Source organism: Petaurus breviceps, unplaced genomic scaffold (genome assembly GCF_028583685.1).
Source record: "Petaurus breviceps papuanus isolate PSGF00001 unplaced genomic scaffold, PetGlider_PUasm1.0 186, whole genome shotgun sequence".
Lineage (NCBI taxonomy): Eukaryota > Metazoa > Chordata > Mammalia > Diprotodontia > Petauridae > Petaurus > Petaurus breviceps.
Window position 1 is genome coordinate 30,492,699 of NW_027185798.1, and position 11,127 is coordinate 30,503,825.

General features: G+C 38.3%; 2 protein-coding genes across 3 annotated transcripts in view; both read left to right on the forward strand.

Moving 5' to 3' along the window:
* The window catches only part of S100A10 (S100 calcium binding protein A10), a 462,639-nt gene that overhangs the window by 218,601 nt on the left and 232,911 nt on the right, over positions 1-11,127 (forward strand). The window lies entirely within an intron of this gene.
* The window catches only part of S100A11 (S100 calcium binding protein A11), a 399,965-nt gene that overhangs the window by 218,601 nt on the left and 170,237 nt on the right, over positions 1-11,127 (forward strand). The gene's annotated exons all lie outside the window — the stretch shown is intronic.

Here is an 11,127-nt window from a genome sequence, read left to right on the forward strand (position 1 = left end):
AGAAGAAGAAGAAGAAGAAGAAGAAGAAGAAGAAGAAGAAGAAGAAGAAGAAGAAGAAGAAGAAGAAGAAGAAGAAGAAAGAGGAGGAGGAGAAAGAGGAGAAGATGAAACCGTACCTTTCCCTTCTCTCTGCTTCTTTGCCTATGTGACAAAACCCTTCTAAACATGCTCCATTAGTCATTCTAAGGGCCCTTGGTAGTCAACCTGCTCACTAACTTGGAATCATGAAATCCCAGAGTTAGAAAGGATGTTGTAAGTCATCTCCCCAACCTCTTTCCCTCTATGTTGTTCCTGACAAATAATCACCCAGCCTCTATCAACAAGGGACTCACTTCATGAAGCAGTCCATTCTTGGACAACACAAAATTTTAGGAAGTTCTTTATACACCCAAATTAGATAAAGCTCTTTCATATAAAATGTTTTCAGATTCCTTCCATCTTTAGATATTCCCTTCCATTCAGATGTAAAACTGCTCCCAGTGAAAGTTTATAGAAATGAAAGACTTGTTTTGCAAGTTAATAGGGTTTGTCCTTGATCTGTTTAATTTTAAATAAGGGACTTTAATATTCTCCTATTTAGAGTTGCCTTTCTATAAGTATCCTGAAAAGAAAAGTTTAAATCACACATGTAAATATATGTGTGTGTGTGTGTGTGTGTGTGTGTGTGTGTGTGCAGAATGAAGAACATTGGCACAATTTTAAGATAAGTTTTTTTTTAACACATGGAAAAATGTAGTGAAAGTGAGCTGACAGAAATATCTGAACCAAACTTAGAATGTTTTCAAGACACTATAAATAAATAACAAATACACAATTTGAATGAAAAGAGGAAATGGAATTATCCCCCCCAAAAAAATTGTAACATTAAATAAAGAGGGAAAGGTAGCTTTCAAAATCAGGATGTTTAAAATATCCATGAAGTATATAAACTCAACAATGGAATCAGTTTTTAAAAGGTGTAATTCTTTTACTTGTGATGGAACAGCAGGAACAGAAAATGTAACCCAAAACACAACTCAACTGGGAAAAAAAGACTAAAAGTCAAGACTAAAATAAAAAATCTTAAAAACAGATCAAGCTGACAAACTCTAAGATATCAGGGTTCCTTCAAATTGAAAAATCAAAGAACCTCCCAATTAAATTTAAAGAAATTATATTAGCAAATTTTCCAGAAATACTGGGAACAAGGGATTATAAATAGACAGGTAATTGACATGATAGCATAAAGTTCAATTTCACCTAGGTATCCTTAAGCTTCAAAACTACAATAAAAAGGTGATCTTACAAGAAGTCAAAAAGAAAGGTATGCATTAACAAGCACTGATTCAAATTCCCTGGGATTTTTTAGAAAAAATAAAAAGATAAGAAACACCCAAGCTGAAATATGACAAACCAGAAGAAATGTAGGATTTTAAACCCTAAACAAGTTTCCCAACAAAACTAAGCATTCTTTTGTAAACAAAAGATCAACACTTAATCATCAAAATGACTAGGAGTAAGAGCAGAATGACTTTATTTACAAAATTTTAAAAAAAGTACTCAAGATATTAAACCTAGAGAGAACAAAGTCAAGAACAAAGGAGCCTCTAGAAAATATCTGAGCCCTCGCTTCAAATCCTTTAATCAATAGATACTTTCCATCTATAATTAACTAATTACTTTCTCAATGCAACCATTACAGAAGGATTTTAAAAAACCAATAGTAGTATTGTTTTTATTAAATACTGACTGACAGCCATAGTTAAAGAGGAAAAAAAGGAGCAAATTAATGTTTTGATTATGGACATTATACCAAAAGAAAAGAATGAGGAAATGAAGATTAAAGAAGTAAAGGGACCTATCTATAGCAAAACTCCTATTTTAAATAAGGGAAGGGAAAGGTCAAGTTTTTATTTCTGAAATGTATACTCTTAGTAGTATAAAAATCTATTAATTTTGCATGTTTAGGGGGAAGGATTTATATTAATGAAATAAGGTTGTATTCCCTTCTGATAAAATGAACAATTTAACAAAGAAGGGGCTAAGTCAAAGGCTACCGTTTTACTTTGAATGCACATAGATACAAAGTGACGTGAACAGAAGAAGGAAAACAATTTATACAACAGCAACAACATTGTAAAGAAAACAACCTTGAAAGACTTAAGAACCCTGATCATCGGAATGACCAACCATGATTCCAGAGGACTAATGATGAAGCATGGAGAGAAGAGGAGGAGAGGGAAGGGAAGGGGAGGGGGGAAGAGGAGGGGAGGACAGGACAGGACAGGAGAGGAGGGGAGAGGAGGAGGGAGGAAGGGAGGGAATCAGTGGAGCATTTTTTAATGGATAGAGGAAAACAGAAGGAAAGTAACAAAGGAACATAGACAAGCAGGACAGCTTTGGAAGTTACACATTGAATTTATTATATACTTAAAAGGAAAAGCAAGCTGTACATAATAATCACAGTTTTCATGTACAAACATCCTTTTTTCTGTTCTACTTTGCATAGGGAAATACTCATTTTATTGTACTTATTAAGTTCAGAAAAAAATAAGACTAAACTAAACTATTGCACTAAACTCCTAACCAGCATCCCATCTCCAATGGGAGAACATATGCTTCTAAAAAATACACATACAACATTCCCTCAAAGTATAAAGTAGTCAGAAATCTAGAAATACAATGAAATTATGATCAGCAAGGAAGATATAATCAAAAGGTTTAGATCTAAAATGGCCAGTTGGATAAGTTCTGGGTTAATGAAAATATTATAGAAGGAATAAGATACAGTGTACAGCTAAAGCAGTACTCAATGACAAACCTACATACATGAATGCTCATGTTCATAAAAAAGAGAGAAACAGTTGAGTTTAGAAAGCAGCAGATGAACACAATTATTAGCTCTCAAATCCATGTTCCCACCATGGCATCTCTCTCCCCTATGCCATAATAAATAAAGGTAACATAGTGATCAAACTTTGCAAATATGCTTCTAAGAAGCTCTTTTGTTTTACTTGACTAGGCTTGTGAGAGTATGACAACGCCATATGCTCACAACCCCAACCCAACTTAATTCCCCTAAGGTCTCTTCTGCTCTCCCTCTTCATCTTAACTGTGAAACTCCTTTGTCACTAACCACTCCTTTTGTTTCTTAATTACCATACCTCCTAGGCAATCATACATCAGGGTCCATTCTGAGGCTGCATAATAGCCCATAATATTATATGGGAGCTATTATTAAGAGATTCAGGAGGCAATGAGTCTCTGTAGTACTTTGTTGCCTTAACCTTTGTCAGACTTGTAGTTGTCCTTTGGCTAAAGTTCTGCTTTCATTATCTCCTCTTTGCCTTGGTCAGGGCTATTCTTCATTCAGTCTAGAATAGTTTGTAACTTCCATCAAGATTAGTGTAGGACCACCTAGAGTATCCTGCAAAGAACATGCTACGATGGTGTGATTTTCTTTTTAAACAAAGTCAATGTGGTAACTGCAAATATCATTAGGGGAATTTCTGTTTCAAGGAAACAAAAATAATACACCAAAATGAATCATAAAGAAGATTGTTAAAATAAATTATGTGTAGTGATTCTTCACTCTATAACCTCCCCCCTCCACCTGCTGCAAGTAGCAAGGAAGGTCTTGAAGAACAAAGGGGAAACTGGAAAAGGGAGCATAGAAGTGATGTGATTCAGTGGCAGCATTGAGTGGTGAACAAGGTCTAAGTGAAAAGGAACTATGATGGTTGAATGATTCCCTTGATAAGACTGGCTGCTAATTCCACTCATGATGTTCTGTGATGTGCAAGCTGCAACTAGATAAGGCCAGAAGTGAACCAAAGATTCACGGAAGACTTGGAATGGACCTTGGATGCTATCTTGTCCAACCTCTGTTCAAAAAACGATCCCTACTACAACACACCTAAAAACTTACTATCCCCACTCTATTGGAAGACCTCCAGTGAGGGGTAACCCTTTCCTTACTGAGGCAGCTTCTTCCGTGTTTGGAGAGCTCTCACTGTTGGGAATTTTTCCCTGCCATAGAGACAAAATCTACCTCTACAATGCACACCAGTCATAACTTTTAGTTCTGCCCTCCAGGGGCAAGAAAAACAAGTATAATCCCTCTTTCTTCTAAATACTCTCACTTACCCTGGTACCATAAGACTGTATAGTTAACATTCTTCTCCTAGCTCACTAAGCATTCTTTCTCTGTCTCCTTTATTGAATTTTTACCCAGGTAGCCAAGGCAAGGGAAGCATCAACCATCGTGAGTTATGGTTCTAACTTGATCATGAGTCCTATGTTCCCCTACCATGAGTGAACCAAGACACCAACTCCAGAGCATATGTGTATACAATGACCAGAATTAAGGGAAATGTAAATGGACCTTCTATGGGAACTAAATTTACCTAGTGACAAGAGGATTCAAATTATATGTCCTAGAACTACTGAGCACCCATTATATTGCTAACTCTAAGCCATTATGATGCAAATATAATATGATATGATAATATGATGCAAGAAATGTAATATTAGCAGAGTCTATAGAATGCAATAATGCGTAAGATAGAAGTCATAACAATTCAATTTTAGGAAAATTATGTAGTAAATCAAATTCATAAGAAAAATTTATGATTACAACAATAGAAAAAAGATCTTTAATAAAATCCAATACTCATTTATGTTTAAAACACACAAAAAAACATAGGAACAGAGGGATTTTTCCCCTAACATTATACAAAATGTTTATTTTAAATAAACAGTTGGAATTAGATATAATGGAGAAATATTAGAGACTTTCCAGGTAAGAACAGAGCAAAGGCATGGAGGTGATAAGGGGAGTGTCAGGGAGCAGCATGCAAGTGGATAGAACCAAATTTGTACTAGCCCAGTGTCTGATCAATCCAAGGTCACAAAACATTGGGAAAGAAAATCATTATTCCATCAAAATTTTTGGGAAAATTATATAGCAGCATGCTTAAAATGGAATTAGATTTACATCTCCCAACACCTTCTACAATAAATTACCCAAGTGGGGCATGTATAGTATAGTTTCATATATTTGTATATATATCTGTGGGCAGATATATCAGAAAAAAACAAACAGTTCAAGCAGAGAACAAAAGAAAACTCAGAAAGAAGCACAGAAAAACAGGGCAGCTTTGAAAATTATGTGTAATGTTTATTCCATATTTTTCAAAAAGAATAGTATGAAATGGAAATTCATGGTTCCATATTGAAACCTCATTCTGTTGTGCAGTGTATATGGAAATGTTTTCTTTTCTCTTTGTCTTTTTGTATTTAAGTTCAAAGTGAATAATTTTTTAAAAGAATTATAAATGGGCAAACAGTCTAAATTTTTTTGAGCCATCCTTTTACATATGTAGGAACTGAGACCAAGTGAAATTAACTGACATACATTTTAACAAGCATTTATTTAGCACCTGCTATGTGTCAAGCCCTGTGATAAGCACTTTACAAATAACCTCTCCTTTGATCTTCACAACAACCCTGGGAAAGAGGTACTATTATTGTTTCCAGTTTACAGATAGGGAAACTGAAATAGACAGAGGTTAAGTGACTTGCCCAGGGTCACACAGCTAGTAAATATCTGAAGCTGAGTTTGAACTCATGTTTTCCTGATTCCAAAACCAGGGTTCTATCCACTTTACCAGAATCACATGGTTAGTAACGCCTGAAACAGGATTTGAACTGAGTCTTCCTAATTCAAAGTCCAACATTCTATCCACTATCCTCAATTACCTCTTAAAATGGGAAGAACTCTTTTCTGAGTGAGCTTGAAGAGTTTTAAAAAAAAGAACTCTTTTCCAGATGAGTTTAAACCACCAATCTTTTAGTGAATAAGTAGGCAAGCTAGCAGATTGCTATACCAACAAGACGAGAGAGAGAGAGAGAGAGAGAGAGAGAGAGAGAGAGAGAGAGAGAGAGAGAGAGAGAGAGGGAGGGAGGGAGGGAGGGAGGAAATGCCTACAAATCTCAAATCACCTAAAGACAGAGCCAGGCATGTATGTGGGTTATTTGGTGAATAAGGAATAGACCAAGGTGACTAAAGCAGAAGACTCATGTCCTGAAGTAGTGATATGAGTGGAAAATATTGGGAGAGGCCAGAGAAACGGGGTCTAAAAAAATTGCTCTGCCACCAACCGTGGGCAAACCTGTGTTATCTTTGGCAAAATCCAGGGAATTTTTTTGTTGTGGTCAACTTAATTTTTGCAACACACAACAGAAGTATGCTAATGAAAAGTTGTTGCTGTGACTAGACAGTGACTGGGTAAGATGTTATCATAGGACCCTGGCTTTAGAGCTGAAAGGAACCTCAAAGTTCATCTCATCCTACCCCCTCATTTGACAGATGATGAGGAAAGTGAGGCCCACAGAATAAAAATTACTTGCTCAAAATTCCATTGTAGTGCTATATCAGAGGCAAGATTGAAGCCCAGATCCTCTGACTGTCTCTTTCTCTTGTACACACATGCATGCACCCACGCATGCACACACACACACATGTATTGGGAAAGAAAATCATTATTCCATCAAAATTGTTGGGAAAATTACATACACACACGTTGTTGAGGTGGAGGGTGATGATAACTCTAAAAGCTCATATTTCTACGCAATCCAAACAAGATCCCTGCTATGAGACCAGAGACAGGAAGAACTACTACCAGAGGGAAATATTTGGCTCGCTACATTGTGTTCTTAGTCACCTTGTCAAACTGATCCTCTCACTTAGGAGGAGCTAAAAATCTCTTTTAACTACCTATGTGTCCTTAATCCTAAAATTTCCTTAATCCTCACTAATCTTCCCACATTCTTAGGAGGTAATGGGTGGCAAGAAATATTAGCTACAATTACCTGGGAAAGGAAGGCCAGGGCAGGATGTCCCGTGTCCAAGGAACAATGAAGCCAGAGAGTGAGAAGAGGAGAGGGAAGTAGAAGGAACTTTGGGAGACATTAGGAAGGAAAGGGAGAAGGTACATATGTGGGTTAGGGGTCAGAAGGATTAGGAGAGAAGGGGAGAGTAGAAAGAAGAGATTGGAAAAGTTAAGGGAGTAAATGGTGTGGATTTGGAAATGGAAGATTTCAAATCCAAATGCTAGTTCATTTAATACCAAGGTGACCGTGGGTAAATCACTTGCCCTCCCTAGGTTTTAGTTTCCTTATTAGTAAAATGAGATAAGATGACTGTGAAACCCCCTTTCAACTCTAAATTCTAGGTTTCTATGATAAAAAGAAGGAATCACAGAGGCTAAAGCATGTATGTTAAAATGTAAGCACAGACCAAGGAATGACTGTCTATAACTTTAAACAGATGCTTCTCCATATCAGACCAATAATCTGTACCAGCCTCTAGAAACTTTCTAAATTTAGATATTTAAAAGATCTCCAGATGTTCTTTTTTAATTTACACATTTCCATTTTTCATCTCTTGCCTTCCACTGCCCTTTAAACCACCTGTTCTCAGCTCAGCTACTGTCCAAATCTCTAACTTTACCATTTTCTCCCGACCATCCCTGCTCCCTGTCATCTAACTTTATTTTGTCATAGCAACAGAAGACAGGAGGATGGTATAATAATTGACATCCACATAGTGTTTTTAAGTCAGCAAAATGTTTTACATATATCATGTCACTGGGTTTTCAAGACAACCTGAGGAGATTAGTACTATGGGAGTCATTATTAGCATTTTACAGATAAGAAAATTGAGGCTCAGGGAGGTTGTAACTTTTTCATGATCACATGGTAACAGAAGCAGGATATGAACCCATGTATTCCTGTTTCAACATTTCTGCTCTATGTTCTCCATCCTGCTGCCACTCATAAAATAAAGAATACCAAAAAACAAGGCTCTTAATCACTTTTTTGTGTATGATGGACCCCTTTACCAAGCTGGTGAAGCCTATGGATCTCTTCTCGGAATAACATTTCTAAGCAATTGAAAAAAAATTAAATTTCATGTAGACACTAATCTTTTTTTAAAAAAAATGTATTTTTTCCCATCCAATCTATTTATGGCTTTCTTGGAGGACCCCAGATTAAGAAACCCTTCTATAAGGGATCATACTCAGAAACATGATTTCTCTCTAATAATGTCACTAAGGGAAGTAGAAGGACATAACTATCTTTAAAATTAGCCACAACAATTAAGATGACCCAAAGTTACCAGGTGTTCCTTAAAATCCATTATATGTTTATCGTCCAAGGTGAAAGGCAATGTAGATCAGAGAACAACCATTGGCTTTGGGATGATATGATTTGACTTCAAACCCCAGCTCTGGTACTTACTACTTGTGGGACCTTAAGAAAGTTTACCTGCCCTCCCTGGGTCTGCATTTCCTCATCTGTAAAATGAAGCAGGTTGGACACCATCAGAATTCTCACTGGAGCCTCCACTTTGAGGAAAGGCCAAGACCAGCTACCCCTGATTCTCTGGACTATGGTCACCCACCTCAGCCATCTCTTGACCCCTCTTACAGGAGCTTTCCCCATTGATGAGTTCTTCCCAGAGCCTCCATTTTGGGAAAGGGCCCAGACCAGCTACCCTTGATTCTTTAGTCACCATGCCCTCCGAGGGTACCTCTTTCTCTACACCCCACCTCTTTTTTCAGCTATCTTTCTAACATGTTATTTTCCCCTATTAGAATGGAAGCTCCTTGGGGGCAGACACTGTCTTGCTTTTTGCTTGTATGTGTATTCCCAGTACTTAGCCCAGTAATGGGCATGTAGTAAGTGCTTAATAAACAAACACATTGCAGTTGACTAACTGGTTCTGGGTCTCTTTTTTTTTAGCATACAGCACAGTATTCTTCACTGTGAAGAATTACAACAGAGCAAACATTTAAGTTAGCCACAAAGACAGGTTCCCAAGCAGTTGGGCCAAGAGACCCATTTGTTTAACCTTGGGGATCACCTGCCATTCTTTCCCCTTGCCCACTTCCTCAAACTCTTCATTCTCCCAGGACTCAAAAGGGAGGAGGCACACTTTGCATGCTGGGAGACAGAGCTGCCTTTGGTGACCTTCCCAACCACAGTAAAGTAAAGCTGGGGAATGTGGAAATGTTGGCATGGGGAGTCATTTCCTGGTATACCTAGCAAACCTTAGTCACAGCCTTTGAGAACCACTGGCCTAGATCACTTCCAGGGTCCCTTTCAGCTCGAAATCTATAATCCTAATTTGTGTAAACTTTTTAAAATCTATTTTTCAGCAGCTAAGTGATTCAGTGGTCAGAGTGCTGGGCCTGAGTTCAAATCTGGCCTCAGACACTTAGCTGTGTGACCCTGGACAAGTCACTATGCCCTATTTGTCTCAGTTTCCTCATCTGCCAAATGAGCTGGAGAAGGAAATGGCAAACCATTCCAGTATCTTTGCCAAGAAAACCCCAAATGTGACCACAAACAGTAAGACATGACTAAAAAACAACTGAACAAGAACAAAATTCTCTCCTGGGATAGTGATTTAATACCTATTGTATAGAATGGGACTTTTTTTTGCTTTTTGGAGGGGCAATTGAGGTTAAGTGACTTGCCCAAGGTCACACAGTTAGTAAGTGTTAAGTGTCTGAGGCTAGATTTGAACTCAGGTCCTCCTGACTCCAGGGCTGGTGCTCTATTCACTGCACCATCTACCCGCCTAGAATGGGACTTCTTTTTATCTGTCTAAAAGTTCCACCTCTTCTTGCCTTGTGTATGGTAAGCATTTCTTAAATCTTTGTTACATTTATTTCAATTCAATGCCCCTTTGTGGCCTAGTATTTTGGAATTTGGTTAACGTGTCTATGTTCATCTTATTCCGGTGGTGTGTGGTTTTCTACTCTGACTAGGTACTCTTTCAAGCCTTATCTACCCAGACTAAAGAATTCTAATCTTTTCAAATCTCTCTCATATGGTCAGACTCCAGGGACATCTAGGTGGTGCAGTGAATAGAGCACTGGCCCTGGAGTCAGGAGGACCTGGGTTCAAATCTGGCCTCAGACGCTTACTAGCTGTGTGACCTTGGGCAAGTAACTTAACCCCAATTGCCCTCCCTTTCCCCTCCAAAAAGACCAAAAAATAAAGCAAAACATACAGTTAGACTCCATTCCTTTCTCTGGAAAACTTCTTCCATTCTAAGAGTGCCAATACAATTGTGCAAGGAAAAGAGCTCTGAAATGGGAGGCAGGACACACTCGAGTTCTAATCTCAACTCTTCTGTGACCTTGGCAAAACTGTGTGATCTGTCTGGGACTGTGTTCTCATTTGTATAATGAAGGCCTTGAATGGGATGATCTCTAATGGCCCATCCTGGATTAAATCCCATGATCCTGGACCCCTTTCTAAGGTAACTGAGGCAGCCTGGCATAGTGAAGAGAGCATTAGACCCAGAATCAGATTACCTAGGTTCACATGACAACTCCCCTATTTAATTAGCTTTGAGCTTTCACCTATAAAATGAGAGACTTCGTCAAGATGGTTTCCAAGGTTCCTTCTAGTTCTAAATTCTATGAGTCTACGTTTTCCTTCAGGAGCCCAAAGCTTAGGGCCTATTATCCTGTAAGAATAGCTTATTACTCAATTCATCATTTATTGAGTTCATACTATGTACATTCCTCCCTAAATTACCACCTTGAATATGCCAGCATTGAAACTCTAGGCCACTTTTCTGCCCACTCTCTAGCCTCAAGGGATCTTACAGGATCATAATCAGCCCTGAGAGAATGTATGGAAATGGAAAATCTTTGCTCTCACCTCTCTGATCTCCTGTTCCCCTCCACCCAGTCTCATATCCTTTAGTCCCCAACCTATAAAGCATCCTGCTACCCAGGCTGCCCTCTCCTCTCCTTCAAGACTCGTTTCTCTCCAGAAGGTCATTAGTGACTTTTGTTTATGATAAAGAGTGGGTGAGCTTGTGCTGTTGTTTCATTGTTTTTCAGTCATATTGGATTCCTTGTGACCCCTCTTGGGGGTTTCTTGACAAAGATATTGGTGCGGTTCACCATTTCCTTCTCCAGTTCATTTTATAGGTGAGAAAACTGAGGCAAACAGGATTAAGTAATTTTCCCAGGGTCATACAACTAGTAAGTGTCTGAGGCCAGATTTGAACTCAAGACTTCCTGCCTCCAAACCCAGCATTCTATCTACTGTGCTACCTAG